Source organism: Symphalangus syndactylus, chromosome 15 (genome assembly GCF_028878055.3).
Source record: "Symphalangus syndactylus isolate Jambi chromosome 15, NHGRI_mSymSyn1-v2.1_pri, whole genome shotgun sequence".
In the NCBI taxonomy this organism is placed as follows: Eukaryota; Metazoa; Chordata; class Mammalia; order Primates; family Hylobatidae; genus Symphalangus; species Symphalangus syndactylus.
Window position 1 is genome coordinate 22,166,766 of NC_072437.2, and position 15,559 is coordinate 22,182,324.

General features: G+C 45.3%; 1 pseudogene; it reads left to right on the forward strand.

Annotated features, from left to right (window-relative positions):
- The first annotated feature begins 13,596 nt into the window (after positions 1-13,596).
- On the forward strand, positions 13,597-14,994 carry LOC129463710 (dehydrodolichyl diphosphate synthase complex subunit NUS1-like; annotated as a pseudogene).
- Positions 14,995-15,559: the final 565 nt, after the last annotated feature.

Sequence of the window (15,559 nt, forward strand, 5' to 3'; positions counted from 1 at the left end):
GCTGAGATGGGGGGGGCGGGGATCACTTGAGGTCAGGAGTTCGAGACCAACCTGGCCAACATGGTGAAACCTTGTTTCTACTAAACATACAAAAACTAGCCGAGTGTGGTGGCAGGAACCTGTAATCTCAGCTACTCAGAAAGCTGAGGCAGGGGGACTGCTTGAACCTAGGAGGCAGAGGTTGCAGTGAGCTAAGATCATGGAGTACAGATCATACTGCACTCCAGCCTGGGTGACAGAACGAGACTCTCTCTCAAAAAAAAAAAAAAGAAAAAGAAAAAAACAGGAACAGATGGAAACAAAAGAGACAATTGGGAAGAACATGGAAAAGAAGAAAGCCCTACAGAAAAAGGAAAAGGGCTGGATGAGGAATGAGAACTGGTTTCTAGTCCTGTGCTTCTCCAAGTCAACACGCGGCCAATGTTTCCTTCCAGGATCTTTTTTTTTGAGACAGAATCTCGCTCTCTCACCAGGCTGGAGTGCAGTGGTGCGTAATCTCGGCTCACTGCAACCTCTGCCTCCCAGGTTCAAGCGACTCTGCTGCCTCAGCCTCCTGAGTAGCTGGGACTACAGGCATACGCCACCACACCCAGCTAATTTGTGTGTGTGTGTGTGTGTGTGTGTATTTTTAGTAGAGACGGGGTTTCACCATGTTGGCCCGGATGGTCTCGATCTCTTGACTTTGTGATCCGCCCACCTCGGCCTCCCAAAGTGCTGGGATTACAGGCGTGAGCCACCATGCACCCAGCCCCAGTATCTTCTTTTTGAGCATTTTGAAGAATCACTGGGGTCTTTTGGGTCAACTCCCTTATTTCATTAAGAAGGATGCTGAAGCCTGGGAGGTGAGGTACTTATTTGGAAATAATGGCTTCTGGCAGGTCTAAGGGTGGTTTCCCTCATTTCTTTCTGATTTTCTATATTGATAATTGTTGTATAATGTGTTCTCTTTATAATGGAAGCAGCTACTCTATAGACAGAAAAGTCTATTAAGCAATATTACTTTTCATCACAGCCAGGGAGGAACCTGATAATTAAAATCTAATGAAGCCCACGGCTTTTAGGAAAGAACAACAACAAAAAACTCTTCATATCAGCAACAAAAATATCTTTCAGGCAGGCTAGAGTAGAAGAAGGAAGAAGCACACATACCAAATAAGGAATGTGGGCTTGTTTTTTTCTATAAATAGACTTTTCGATAAGTGGGCAAAAGACATGAACTTTCCATTAAAAGAATATTTTTAAAGCCGTTAATTACAGTAAAAATTTTGTTCTAGGACAAGAATAATACACACATATGTAATACAGATTTACTTATAAAATATGTATATTAAATTTATATTTATTTTATACAAATAAATGTATATTTCATCTTTAAATGTCTAGAAATAAATGCAAAAGCATACACAGGGCCAAAAATAGCCGTGATGAGTGATTTAAAGGTCTAGAAATCCTACTGGAAACCACCTTCCAGGAAAAGCATCTACTAAATTCTAAACCTGCCTTGCTGATAATTTCATCTCCCAGATGCCGGGCAATTGGAAATCAGTGGTTGCAGTGAAAGACCAAGACCTTTGGGAGATGAGATGATGCTAGCCCTGGAGGAAAGCTGGGTGCCTGCAGCAAGGTTTTTAGAAATGGGCTGGTTGAAATTTAACCCAGATAGGAAGCTGGTTGAAGATTGAGGAGTATGTCACAGAAGCCACAAACTGGAAGAGCTTTGGGTCTCCCAAGGGACCTGGATGAGAACTAGCAATCCTCAGTCCCAGGGCACTCCCTCCATTCCTCTGGGCCGCCTGGTTTCACATCTGTTCTCCTAAACACCAGGGATTCGGGTGGAAGTCAGATGCTCCCCGGAGGTGCTCCCAGGAGGTGCTCCCAGGAGAAACAGGTGAAGGGGTGTGGGAATGGGGAGCTCAGGGGTGTCAATGAGACCTCAGGGTATGTGCTGCCTCAAGCAATGGAGCTGGACCTTTTCACTTGCATACCAGCCAGCTGAGGGTCACAGCCATGGGTAGGGCTGGGGCTGGAGGTAATGGGGAGAAGAGAAAAGTCCTGGGGGCATCTAGCTCTCCATATGGGTGGGATGCCTGCAACACCCAAAGGCAATCTCAGAAAGTCACTGGCAAGGGCCATGAATGACAGAGTTTGCAGGAACCAGGCTGTGAGCATGCACAAAGCTGGTGAATGAGAGCCGAGGGGATCTGGGCAAGGCAGCAGCTCTGTCTGCTAGGGCAACCCTGCCTCCTTCTCTGCATCTGCTTTGTTCTCCTCTGTCTCTGAAAACCAGCTTCCTCTGCTACCTGCATGCATCTGAGCTCGCTTGCCTTTTTTTTTTCTTTTTTTCTTTTTTTTTTTTTGAGACAGTCTCACTCTTTTGCCCAGGCTGGAGTGCACTGGTGCAATCTTGGCTCATTGCAACCTCCACCACCATGCCCAGCTACTTTTTGTATTTTTAGTAGAGATGAGGTTTCTCATGTAAATTCCTTGAAGAGATAGACTGATAGACTCTGAGTCAAGGTACCATATTCCCAGGAGAGAAAATCTATTGGCTTGATTTGAACCAGATGTCTTTGCCCCAGTTCAACTGCCTACTGTGACCAAGAAGCCAATGATAGTCACTAGGGCAACCATTGAGCCATCGAGTGTAGGGTCTCTGTGTGTGTGTGTGTGTGTGTGTGTGTGTGTTGCTACATTTGGGCAGAGGAATGGGCAAAACAACAGATTCTCAGAAAGCACCAGGATAGGCCTGGCCTGGCCCACTTGGAGTTGGATCCCCTGCTCTGGGTTCAGCCAAGCAGATGTCAAAAATGTCCAGGGGAGGCTAGGCACGGTGGCTCACCCCTGTAATCCCAGCTCTTTGAGAGGCTGAGGCGGGCAGATCACCTGAGGTCAAGAGTTCAAGATCAGCCTGACCAACATGGAGAAACCCCATCTCTACTAAAAATGCAAAAAATTAGCCCGGCATGGTGGAGCATGCCCGTAATCCCAGCTACTAGGGAGGCTGAGTTAGGAGAATCGCTTGAACCCAGGAGGCAGAGGTTGGGGTGAGCCGAGATCGCACCATTGCACTCCAGGCTGGGCAACAAAGTGAAATTCCGTCTCAAAAAAAAAAAAAAAAAAAAATGTCCAGGGGAAAGAAATAGATCTCACTCCAAAGCTTAGTTGGCTCAAGAGGCACGAAGGCTTCACAAAAGCAAAATTCTGAAGAAACAATGAGAAGCGATGTTCTTTTTTGAGAAAGAAATGGGAAAATATCTAAAGACAGCAGGGTCATGCATGGGTGACACCACCAAGGACAGATGATAAAGAATGGTGTACACAGACAGAAGGAGGCACACAGAATCAAATAAACGATGGTTATGGAACTGAATAGTCCCAAAAACCCAGAGAACAAAATATTCAAGAGCTTATAAAAATAGATGTATTTGAATAGGAAGAATAATGAAGAGGTTACTTACTGCTTACGCCTGGGGATCATGTTCAGTGGTGAGCATGGAAAGCTGGCTTTGCCAGGCATATTGTTAAGAGGAAAAGTCAGGTTCTTTTTTTTTTTTTTTTTTTTTTTTGAGATGGAGTTTCACTCTTTGTTGCCCAGGCTGGAGTACAGTGGTGCAATCTCAGCTCACTGCAACCTCCACCTCCCTGATTCAAGCGATTCTCCTGCCTCAGCCCCCTGAGTACCTGGGATTACAGGCGCTCAACACCATGCCCAGCTAATTTTTGTATTTTTAGTGGAGACAGGGTTTCACCATGTTGGCCAGGCTGGTCTCGAACTCCTGACTTCAGGTGATCTGCCCACCTCGGCCTCCCAAAGTGTTGGGATTACAGGCATGAGCCACCACGCCCAGCCTGCCAGTGGAATGTTTGGTATACATGATTACACTTCTGTTTATCCATTATAAATGAAGGGGTCTGGGTGTTGGGTTTATTGGCTTTTTCTTCTCTTGGCCATCTTTTCTCTATTTTTGTAAAAGACGTACAAGCTTTAAAGCAAGCCAGTAGATTCTCCCTCTTGGGAATATGGAACTGGGACCCAGAGTCTAACAATCTATCTTGTCCAGGAATTTACTTGAGTAGAAACTTCCACTGTTTGTGTAAGGCAATGACAGAAAAAAGTAGAACTATTTCATTTCCATTTAGTTTTTTTTTGTTTTGTTATTATTATTATTATTATTATTATTATTTATTTATTTATTTTTTTGAGACGGAGTCTCTCTCTGTCGCCCAGGCTGGAGTGCAGTGGCGTGATCTCGGCTCACTGCAACCTCCGCCTCCCGGGTTCACACCATTCTTCTGCCTCAGCCTCCTGAGTAGCTGGGACTACAGGCACCCGCCACCACGCCCAGCTAATTTTTTCGTATTTTTAATAGAGATGGGGTTTCACCGTGTTAGCTAGAATGGTCTCGATCTCCTGACCTCGTGATCTGCCCATCTCGGCCTCCCAAAGTGCTGGGATTACAGGCATGAGCCACCATGCCCGACCCCATTTAGTTTTTTTAAATAAAAATTTTCCAACTAGAATGAAGAGAACACACATCCCTAAGAGGGCATAAAGTCCTAGATAGAGTTCACAAGAGATGATCTAGATGTTTTAAATGAGGCAAGGCACGGTGGCTCAAGCCTGTAATCCCAACACTCTGGGAGGCTGAGGTGGATGGATCACTTGAGATGGAGACCAGCCTGGCCAACATGGTGAAACCCCGTCTCTACAAAAAATACAAAAAATAAGCTGGGCGTGGTGGCACACGTCTATAGTCCCAGCTGCTCGGGAGGCTGAGACACGAGAATCGCTTGAACCTGGGAGGCAGAGGTTGCAGTGAACAGAGATCGTGCCACTGCACTCCAGCCTGAGCAAACCTTGTCTCAAAAAAATAAATAAATAAGGCCGGGCGCGGTGGCTCACGCTTGTAATCCTAGCACTTTGGGAGGCTGAGGCGGGCGGATCACGAGGTCAGGAGATCGAGACCACGGTGAAACCCCGTCTCTACTAAAAATACAAAAAAAAAAAAAAAATTAGCCGGGCGTGGTGGCGGGCGCCTGTAGTCCCAGCTACTTGGAGAGGCAGAGGCAGGAGAATGGCGTGAACCCAGGAGGCAGAGCTTGCAGTGAGCCGAGATCGCGCCACTGCACTCCAGCCTGGGTGACAGAGCGAGACTCCTTCTCAAAAAATAATATAAATAAATAAATAAATAAATAAATAAAAATAGATGTTTTAAATTAGTCTAAGACTCAAGCAGATTATACTCCAGAGTCCTGCAAAAACTTTAAAATCATGTCTCTGGACCCACTGCTAGTAAACTAGACAAACTCAGGAAAGCTCCAAAAGGTTAAAGCTGGATCAGTGAATAGATGTTAAAGAGGCAGAAGCTGCCTTCAATGAGAGCTGTTTAGAAAGGCCTGGGAGGCAGCTGTTTCTGTGCCCAGACATGTTCAAGCATGAGCTGGGTGACTGCCGTGTGAGGGATGTCATGATGTGTGTCTTCCATGAATAGAAGAAGGGACCAGATCAGGATTCTCAAAGAAAGATTGGGGCTCATCAGTGGACCACAAAGTTCCCCTAATGGACCTAAAACTGATTTAAAAACTCATATCCTCTTTTTTTATTATTATTATTATTGTTGTTATGAGAGACAGGGTCTCACTCTGTCACCCAGGCTGCAGTGCAGTGGCATGATCATAGTACAGAAACCTTGAACTGCTGAGCTCAAGCAATCTTCCCATCTCAGCCTCCCGAGTAGCCGAGACTACAGTTGTGAGCCACCACGCTAGGCCGGTTTGTATTTTATTTTTTGTGGAGGCAGGGACTCGCTATGTTGCCCAGGCTGATCTTGAACTCTGGGCCTCAATCGATCCTCCCCCACCACGGCCTTCCAAAGCACTGGGATTATAGGCATGACCCACTGCACCCAGCCCTCTCTTGATTCTTCTACGTGATTAATACACAAGCCATATGTTTTCACTTTACAAACAGCTAGGATCACCTGTGATCTATGTGACAGGGCCGTTTCTTGGAATATTTTTTCCAACGCTTCTCCTCTCTATCCCAAAATAGGCAGTGTGCTCCCCCATGTCCCGCACTAACCCTGTGCCTCAGAGGAAGTTGGGGAGTACTCTGATAAGGTAAAATTACTTTTAAAATGCTTTTTTCCTGGGCTTTATTTTTCTAAAATTGGAGTTCACAAAAGACATAATGTGCTCCTCTTTTGAGGACACCAATGAGAGAGAAGCATTTTGCCTTTAAGGCAAGAAAACGCAGCAGGAGGGATTCCTTCCAGCCAGTGGGCTTTGCCCTCTGCTTCTCCCAGAGGGAGTGTGAAGATTTCAGAGGTGCTGACTTGGTGAGCGGGACCCCAACCATAGGGCTTCCAGCCTCAAGGAAGCAGAGAACAGCCAGACTGAAAGAAACCGTGGCGGGTATAAAAAATGAAGATAAGGCTGGGTATAATGGCTCACGCCTGTAATCCCAACACTTTGGGGAGGCCGAAGCAGGAGGTCAGGAGTTCGAGACCAGCCTGGCCAACATGGTGAAACCCCATCTCTACTAAAAATACAAAAATTACCCAGGCGTGGTGGTGCGTGCCTGTCATCCCAGCTCCTTGGGAGGCTGAGGTAAAAGAATCGCTTGAATCCGGGAGGGAGAAGTTGCAGTGGGCAGAGATCGTACCACTGCACTCCAGCCTGGGCAACGGACTGAGACTCCATGTCAAAATAAAATAAAATTAGCCAGACATGGTGGCATGCACCTCTAGTCCCAGCTACTCGAGAGGCTGAGGTGGGAGGATTGCCTAAGCCCAGGAGGTCAAGGCTGTGGTGTGCCATGATTGTACCACTTTACTCCAGCCTGGGTGACAAAAAGGGACCCCATCTAAAAAAAAAAAAAAAAGAGAGAGAGAGTGAAGATAAAGAGAACACAAAACGTAGGATGGTGTCTTGCCTGTTTTAGGCACCACAGAGAATGTCCAACTTCTGTTGAGAGCCGGGAAGAGAAGAGACCTCAACGCCAATGACAATGTAATTTTCTCCCAGTCTAGGAGGCTGAGGAGTTGAAAGATTTAGCTTGATATAATGAAAACAAAGAAATTGATACTTTATGTACACTTTGAGTTTGTGGGTCAAGATTCATATCTTCCACAGCTACTAAGTATGCTGTAGTTACTGGTACTAGGGTTAGAAGTGACTAGAATTATCACAGAGGATTCTTTTTTTTTTTTTTTTTTTTGAGATGGAACCTTGCACTGTTGCCCAGGCTGGAGTGCAATGGTGTGATCTTGGCTCACTGCAACCTCCACCTCCCAGGTTCAAGCAATTCTCCTGCCTCAGCCTCTCGAGTAGCTGGGACTACAGGCGTGCGCCACCGCGACCAGCTAATTTTTTGTATTTTTAGTAGAGACAGGCTTTCACGATGTTGGCCAGGCTGGTCTCAAACTGCAACTGCCGACCTGGTGATCCGCCTGCCTCAGCCTCCCGAAGTGCTGGGATTACAGACATGAGCCACCGCGCCCGTCGGATTCTAAGCCAGGGTACTTTGCAGAAGTCTAACTGGCGGCTTGAAGTTCGTGGTGACTTGGCTGCCCTTATGCATACTTGGATTGTTGGGATCCTGCAGTTCGGGGAAAGGATGCTGTTTATCTGGACGTTAACGATGCTGTCTCCAATTGCTGCTACTCCAGTCATGCTTCATTTTATTGATGAATACTCTTAGTTTAGCATCATTTCAATTTAGTTCATCATGGGTTCTGTGACTACTAATTTCCATTACTATCACTGTTTATTTTTATGCTCAAATTGTCCCCACGTTTGACCACTGGGGACTCCTTCAAGTTGGTTCCACTGTCTTTTTGATACTCTCCATCAGCCTTGGAGCTACTGTCTTATCTAATATGTTTCAGGGTCATTTTGTACTTCCCCTGCCCCAGTCCTAGAGCCAGCCATTTCTAAAAAGAGCCCTGGTTTCTCTTAGTAGAGAATGGTATCTAGAAACCAAGATCCCAGTTCTAAGCAAGCTCATTCTTCCTGGTGTGTCATTGCTTCTAGGCCCTTTCAGCAGATAGAGCTAGGAAATGGTGTGTCTGTGTGTGTGCGTGTGTGTGCATCACACATAAACATATATATGTAGTTCTGTCTCTATCTCTATTAATCCATGGAAACCATGAGTTCATATGGATACATCCAACACCACAGGGTACATTCGAGTCTTCACTCTGTCCATATTTATAATATGCCCTTTTCCAAAAGAAAGAAGCCTAGTTCTCATTATCTTAAATAGACACTATTCATCTGCTAGAGACTTGAGGACACAGAAAATACTTCCAGAGTTAAGTTTTACCATTGCGAGAAGTGAGCCTACTACTTAGAGTTAACTATTTCTTTATAGCTCTTTTTCTAAGGTAAAATGTACATATATATAGAGAGAGAGCGCACATATAATTTTTTATATATATGCTCTCTCGCTTTTTATATATATAAAGAAATAAAGAGAGCATACAATTCAATGAGTTTTGATGACTGCATAAACCATATAATCCACATACTTATTAAAATATGAACAATTCCTATCATGTCAGAAAGTTCTGTCATACTTCTTTACAGTTAACCCCTGTACTCTACCAGACAGTCACTGCTCTAATCATCTCCCCTTTGATGGATTAGTTTTGCCTGCTGTTTTTTTTTTTTTTTTTTTTTTTTGAGATGAAGTCTTGCTCTATTGCCCAGGCTGGAATGCCTGCAGTGGTACAATCTCAGCTCACTGCAACCTCTGCCTCCTGGGTTCAAGCAATTCTCCTGCCTCAGTCTCCTGAGTAGCTGGGACTACAGGTGCACACCACCATGCCCAGCTAATTTTTGTATTTTTAGTAGAGATGGGGTTTCGCCATGTTGGCCAGGCTGGTCTTGAACTCCTGACCTCAGGTGATTCACCCAACTCAGCACCCCAAAGTGCTGGGATTACAAGCATTAGCCACCATGGCTGGCCTGCCTTCTTTTTTTTTTGAAAGAGTGTTTTGCTCTGTTACCCAGGCTGGAGTGCAGCGATGCAATCTTGGCTCACTGCAGCCTCAACCTCCTGGACTCAAGCAATCCCCCAACCTCAGCCTCCTAAGTAGCTGGGACTACACGTGCGTGCCACCATGCCCAGCTAATTTTCGTATTAGAGTTGGGGTTTCGCCATGTTGCCCAGGCTGGTCTTGAACTCCTGAGCTCAAGTGACCTGCCTACCTCAGCCTCCCAAAGTGCTGGGATTACAAGTGTGAGCCACCATGCCCGGCCTGCCTGTTCTTTAATTTATGTAAGTGGAACCTTGTAGGCTGGGTACAGTGGCTCATGCCCGTAATCTCAGCACTTTGGGAGGCTGAAGCTGGAGGATCACTTGAAACCAGGACTTTGAGACCAGCTTGGGCAACATAGCAAGACCCTATCTCTATTTTTGTAAAAAAAATTATCCAGGTGAAGTGGTGTGCGCCTGTAGTCCCAGCTACTTATGAAGTTGAGGTGGGAGGATCACATGAGCCTAGGAGTTCAAGGCTGCAATGAGCCATGATTGCACTACTGCACTCTACTCTGGGTGACAGAGTGAGACCCTGTCTCAAAAAAAAAAAAAAAAAAAAGTAGAACCTTACAGTATGTAGTCTTTTGTTTCCACCTTCTTTTGTTTAGCATAATGTCTTTAAGAGTCACTCCTATTGTTGCATGTATCAGTGGTCCATTCTTCTTTGTGGCTCAGCAGGATTTCAATAGACAAATATATCACAATTTGTTTATGCATTCTCCTGTTGATGGACTTCAGGATTATTTTCCAGGTAGGGGCTATTGTGAATAAAGCTCCTATGAACATTCTTAGCAAATAGGAGAAAAAAATAGCAATTGTATTGAACTTTTTTTTTTTTTTTTTTGAGGCAGGATCTCGCTCTGTCACACAGGCTGGAGTGCAGTGGTGTGGTCTCAGTTCACTACAACCTCTGCCTCCCAGGTTCAAGAAATTCTCCTGCCTCAGCCTCCCTAGTAGCTGGGACTACAGGCACATGCCACCATGCCCAGCTAATTTTTGCACTTTAGTAGAGATGGGGTTTACCATGTTGGGAAGGCTGGTCTCGAACTCCTGACCTCAGATGATCCTCCCACCTTGGCTTTCCAGAGTGCTGGGATTACAGGTGTGAGCCACCATGCCTGGCCTGTATCAAACATCTTTTCTGCTGCATCTCCTCTTCTCAGCCCACCACTGTCTCCAAGCATTGCCCCAGCAGCAGGTGTAATCTGAACGCACCTCACCTCAGCTGCCTCACCTAGCTAGACTTCTCCAGCTCTGCAGTGTGGTACCCATGCATGTGGAAACATAAAGCTGGTGGATAAATATTTCCCCTTCTACCTCTAGGGTGGACAATTCTCGAGCCTGTTCTACATCGCCCATCAGAAGGCTCCAGAAGGACTGAACCCCACTTGCCCATGTGCCAACTGACTTGTCACGCACCTGACATTGGCTTTCCCTCCTCCACATTGCATAGTCCCTTACTTCTGTTCTCTAGGATCACTAGTCCAAATAAACCGCCCATATGCAAGCCCTTGTTGCAGGCTCTGCCTCTGGGAGGAATGCAACATAAGACAACAGCTTCCGCAAATTATTTAGACGCATTCAGTCAAATGGCAGAGGTAAAACCTAAAAGTGTTAAAGAATAACTATATTACACTGCTCTCCTCTAACTTGGAGGTTCTCCTCTCTCTGTCTGTCTCTCATTATCATCACCTATAAGATGCATTTCAATTTCAGAAATGTTAAAATCTAAAATACCATGCATCTTCCGTTTAAGTACTATTGTTGTCTGCTTGTTTAATATCTGTCTGCCTCACTCTTGTCATTTTCACCAGGATAGAGATGGAGTCTGACTCAAACATTGAAAAGCACATCATAGGTGTTCAGTAAATATTTGTGAATAAGAGAATGAGGGACACCAAGGGGAAGAGAAACTGACATTCTTTCCCACTTTGGAACTGGTTTTGGAAGAAGAACTTTAAGGGGTAGATAATTAATAAAAGATGTGAAGGGGAAAGGAAATCAGATGGAATCCCCAGGGAACTGAATGAATAAAGAGAAGATTCATGAAGAGTAAGGCTGGTACCAAGAAATAGCTTAACTAGCAAGATACCCAGGGCGGAGGCTTCCCTTGGAGGCCCTCCTTCGCTGGCCGGTAAGGGAGGAGAGCTAAAAACTTCAGCAGAAGGCGATACTGGCCCCAATCCCCTTCCCAGTATTTAAGAGAAAAAATAGGCTCAAAATGATTATTCGAATAACCGCACTTCCTAAACTGTAACCACAGCAGCTCACAGCAACTTTTCTATAAATCCTCTCCGTGCTGCTTTTGTGATCCAAAAAATTCTATTTCTCAATTCCCAGTGATATCACTTCCTACATGACAAGTTTGCATTTCACACATTAAGACGATTACTGTGGATTAATAGAACAATAGCAGGACCACGAATGCCATGATAGTTAGACACAGGGTCATTTTCAAACAGAAAGAAACAGGTTTTGAAGCATCCGAAGACTGGCCCCGACGATATGTCTCTGTCTCTTTCTGGAGCATCCTGTCAGCTCCCCAAGTCAGGACCTTGGATAGACCGTAAGTGCTTCGTGTGAGGGACCAAGGAGGGATTGTGTAGACAGAGAGTAGTTTAGGAAAATGAGCAGGTTTTCCCCCTCTTGTCCTCATTGAGAAATCATAGCCAGGCCATGCCCAGTGGCTCACACCTGTAATCCCAGTACTTTGGGAGGCTGAAGCAGGTGGATGACCAAAGGTCAGGAGTTCAAGACCAGCCTGCCTAACATGGTGAAACTCCATTTCTACTAAAAATACAAAAAATTAGCCAGGCGTGGTGGCAGGCGTTTATAATCCCAGCTACTCAGGAGGCTGAGGCAGCAGAATCACTTCAACCAGGGAGGCGGAGGTTGCAGTGAGTTGAGATTGCAACATTGCACTCCAGCTTGGACAAGAGCAAAAACTCTGGCAAAAGGAAGGAAGGAAGGAAGGGAAGGAAGGAGAGAAAAAGAAAGAAAGAAAGAGAGGAGTGAGGGAGGGAGGGAGGGAAGGAAGGAAAGGAAGGAAGGAAGGAAAGAAGGAAAGAAAAGGAAGGAAAAGGAAAGAACAGAAAGAAATCATAGCTGGATTTGCATTAGAGAGTTTAGACTGGATTTTAAAAAGTAGTCTAGTGTCCTTGTCCCATCTCAGAGCAATAGCAAGGACTTCTGTTTACCAAGATGAAAAAATGTGTTCTTTGGAAAATGCTGTAAGCTTAATAGATAAAGGTGGAGTTGTTTCATGCTTGATTTTTTTTTTTTTTTTTTTTGAGACAGAGTCTCGCTCTGTCACCCAGGCTGGAGTATAGTGGCACGATCTCAGCTCACCCCAACTTCTGCCTCCCGGGTTCAAGCGATTCTCCTGTCTCAGCCTCCAAAGCAACTGGGACTATAGGCGCCTGCCACCATGCCCGGCTAATTTTTGTATTTTTAATAGAAATGGGGTTTCACCATGTTGGCCAGGCTGGTCTCAAACTCCTGACCTCAGGTGATCCGCCCGCCTCAGCCTCCCAAAGTGCTGGGGTTACAGGTGTGAGCCACTGCACCCAGCCTATGCTTGATGTTTTAAGTAGAGTTTTAACCTTTGTATTCCATCCAGAAAACTACTAGCCATTAGGCTTGTATACCTCAGTAACAGACCAACAAGGGGCCAGTTGTATTTACTGGTTCAGAAATCTCACCATCCCTGATGTCCCTGCTTTGTGGGGTGGGGACAGTGGGGCTCCCACTTAACCAGCAAATGAGTACCTCGTGAGAGCTTCAGATGCCTCTCTTCTCCTGTGCAGAGATGCAGCGAAACAGAAATGTGAACCTGGCCAAAGAGCAGGGAGGGGAGGCTGGCTGTGTCCTGACTTGGGTGTGAGCTGGTTATACAAAAGACGGCTCCAAAATACCAGTCCAGGGAGCACTGCATTAATTCCCCAGGATTGGCCAGTGTTAAATACTGGAGCTAGCACCTGTCCTACCTTTGAAGATGCATCTCTCAGAAATGCTCATCCTTCTGTGCAATCCCAATCAAAATTCCAGCAGGCTTTTTCACAGAACTTGACAAGCCCCCCACTTTTTTTTTTTTTTTTTTTTGAGACGGAGTCTCACTCAGTCACCCAATCTGGAGTGCGGTGATGCGATCTCTGCCACTGCCACCTCCACCTCCCAGATCTGAGCGATTCTCCTGCCTCAGCCTCCTGAGTAGCTGGGATTACAGGCGTGCACCACCACACCAGGCTAATTTTTGTATTTTTAGTAGAGATAGGGTTTCATCATGTTTCCCAGGCTGCTCTTGAACTCCTGGCCTCATGTGATCTGCCTGCCTTGGCAGTTTACAAAGTGCTGGAATTACCGGCATGAGCCACCACCCCCAGCCAACAAGCCACTTTTGAAATTCATATAGAAATGTAAAGGGCCTTGAACAGCCAAAGCAACTTTGAAGAAGGACAAAGTTGGAAGGCTACTACGACTTGATTTCAAGACTTATTAAATCCTGCGGTCATCAAGACATTGTGGGATTGGTATAAAGATGGACAAATAGACCAATGGAACAGAATAGAGTGCCCAGAAATAGACCACGCCTATATGAACAACTGCTTTTCAACAAAGATTCAGAAAACAATTTAGATGTACACATGGGCCTGGTGATACCACAGTGAAACAAGAGCCCAGTTTCTCAGACATCACACGCCTCGTGGTGTGGTGTATGGCCGTGGCCATCTCCTACATTCACGTTTACAACCACCAATCTTTTCAGAAGAAATAATTCCATATTGATGGATGAAATTTCAAAACAACAGCAAGAACTTCTGGGCCTAGATTGTTCAAAATACTCACCAAAGTTTGCAAATAGCAACGACAAAGATGATCAAGTTCTAAACTGCCATTTGGCGGTGAAGGTGCTGTCCCCAGTAGATGGAAAGGCAGATATCCTGAGAGCTGCTCAGGACTTTGACCAGTTAGTAGCCCAGAAGCAAAAGTGACCTACAGATCTGGAAGTAGCTATGTTAGGCAGTTTACTTAGTTCCAATGGTTCTCCTGATCCTGATTCAGTATTGAAGTTTGGTCCTGTGGACAGTACATTAGGCTTTCTTCCCCGGCACATCAGATTTACTGAGATTGTCTCTTTGCCTGCCCACTTAAACATCAGTTATGATGACTTTTTCTCTGCCCTTCATCAGTATGCAGCCTGCGACCAGCGTGAGGAAAAGCAGTAGTTATTGGTTGCATAATTGGATTTTAGGCTTTTAGAGAAAAGGACCCAAGTGACTCTGATGTTCACAGCACCTATGAAACCCTGTACACACCTAGTCCATAATCCTCATAATTTATCAACAAACAAAAGTGTCTGACTTGAGAGAATGTGTGTATGTGTGTCTGTGTGTGCATGTGTGAGTGCACATATGTGCACATTTGTATGTATGGAAATAAACTTATACATGGGGATGTATTGGAGAAGGAAATACATAGACCTAGAACTTTGAGCAAATAGCAGCGATGTTTTAGAAACTGAAATGTCACACTTAAAGTCTTCAGCCCCGCCAACTTCCCTGTTTTCGTGGGGAGAAGGGGACCTGATTAGAGCTGTTCTGGTTGCGTCTGGCGGGGAGGGGAATAATTTTTGTTCAGTCCTTCTTAGTGACCAAACTTTAAGAATAGGATACTGACTTGTTGAATTGAAGGATTCTGTGGGGTTTTGTTTGTTTGTTTGTTTTGTTGTTGTTGTTTTTGAGACAGAGTCTGGCTCTGTCGCCCAGGCTGGAGTGCAGTGGCGCGATCTCGGCTCACTGCAACCTCCGTCTCTCAGGTTCAAGTGATTCTCCTGCCTCCGCCTCCCGAGTAGCTGGGATTACAGGTGCCCACCACCGCACCCAGCTAATTTTTGTATTTTTAGTAGAGACGAGGTTTCACCATGTTGGTCAGGCTGGTCTCGAACTCCTGACCTTGTGATCTGCCCGCCTCAGCCTCCCAAAGTGCTGGGATTACAGGCATGAGCCACCGCGCCCGGCCGCATTCTGCATTGAAAGGAACTCCAGAGGAATGAAGTTCCGTGTTTCTCCCATGTTAAAAATTTGCTCACCTTCAGAGCAGAAGGAATACAGATCTTCAGATACCAGTCCATTTTCTTCTCTTCATTATGGTCAAACAGTGTGACTTGAGAGTGTTGCTCTGGTGTCTGAGTTCCAGACTGTGAAGATCATTTGAAAAATAGCTCTTACTACATTGAAATGTAAAATTTTAAAAAATTAAATATTAGATTAGGTAGTCAAAAAAACAAACAAGCATAAAAGGTGAATGAATATGTTGTAATCTTCAGAGTAAAGGTGGGCACTGCTAAAAAGGAAGCAGATTTAGATTTTCTTTTTTGTTTGGTGGGCAGTATGCCATGTTATACCCAAAGTTGATTTTAAAAATATTTTCATTTGGCTGGTGTGGTGGCTCATACCTGTAATCCCAGCACCTTGGGGGGCCAAGGCAGGTGGATCACTAGAGGTCAGCAGTTCGAGA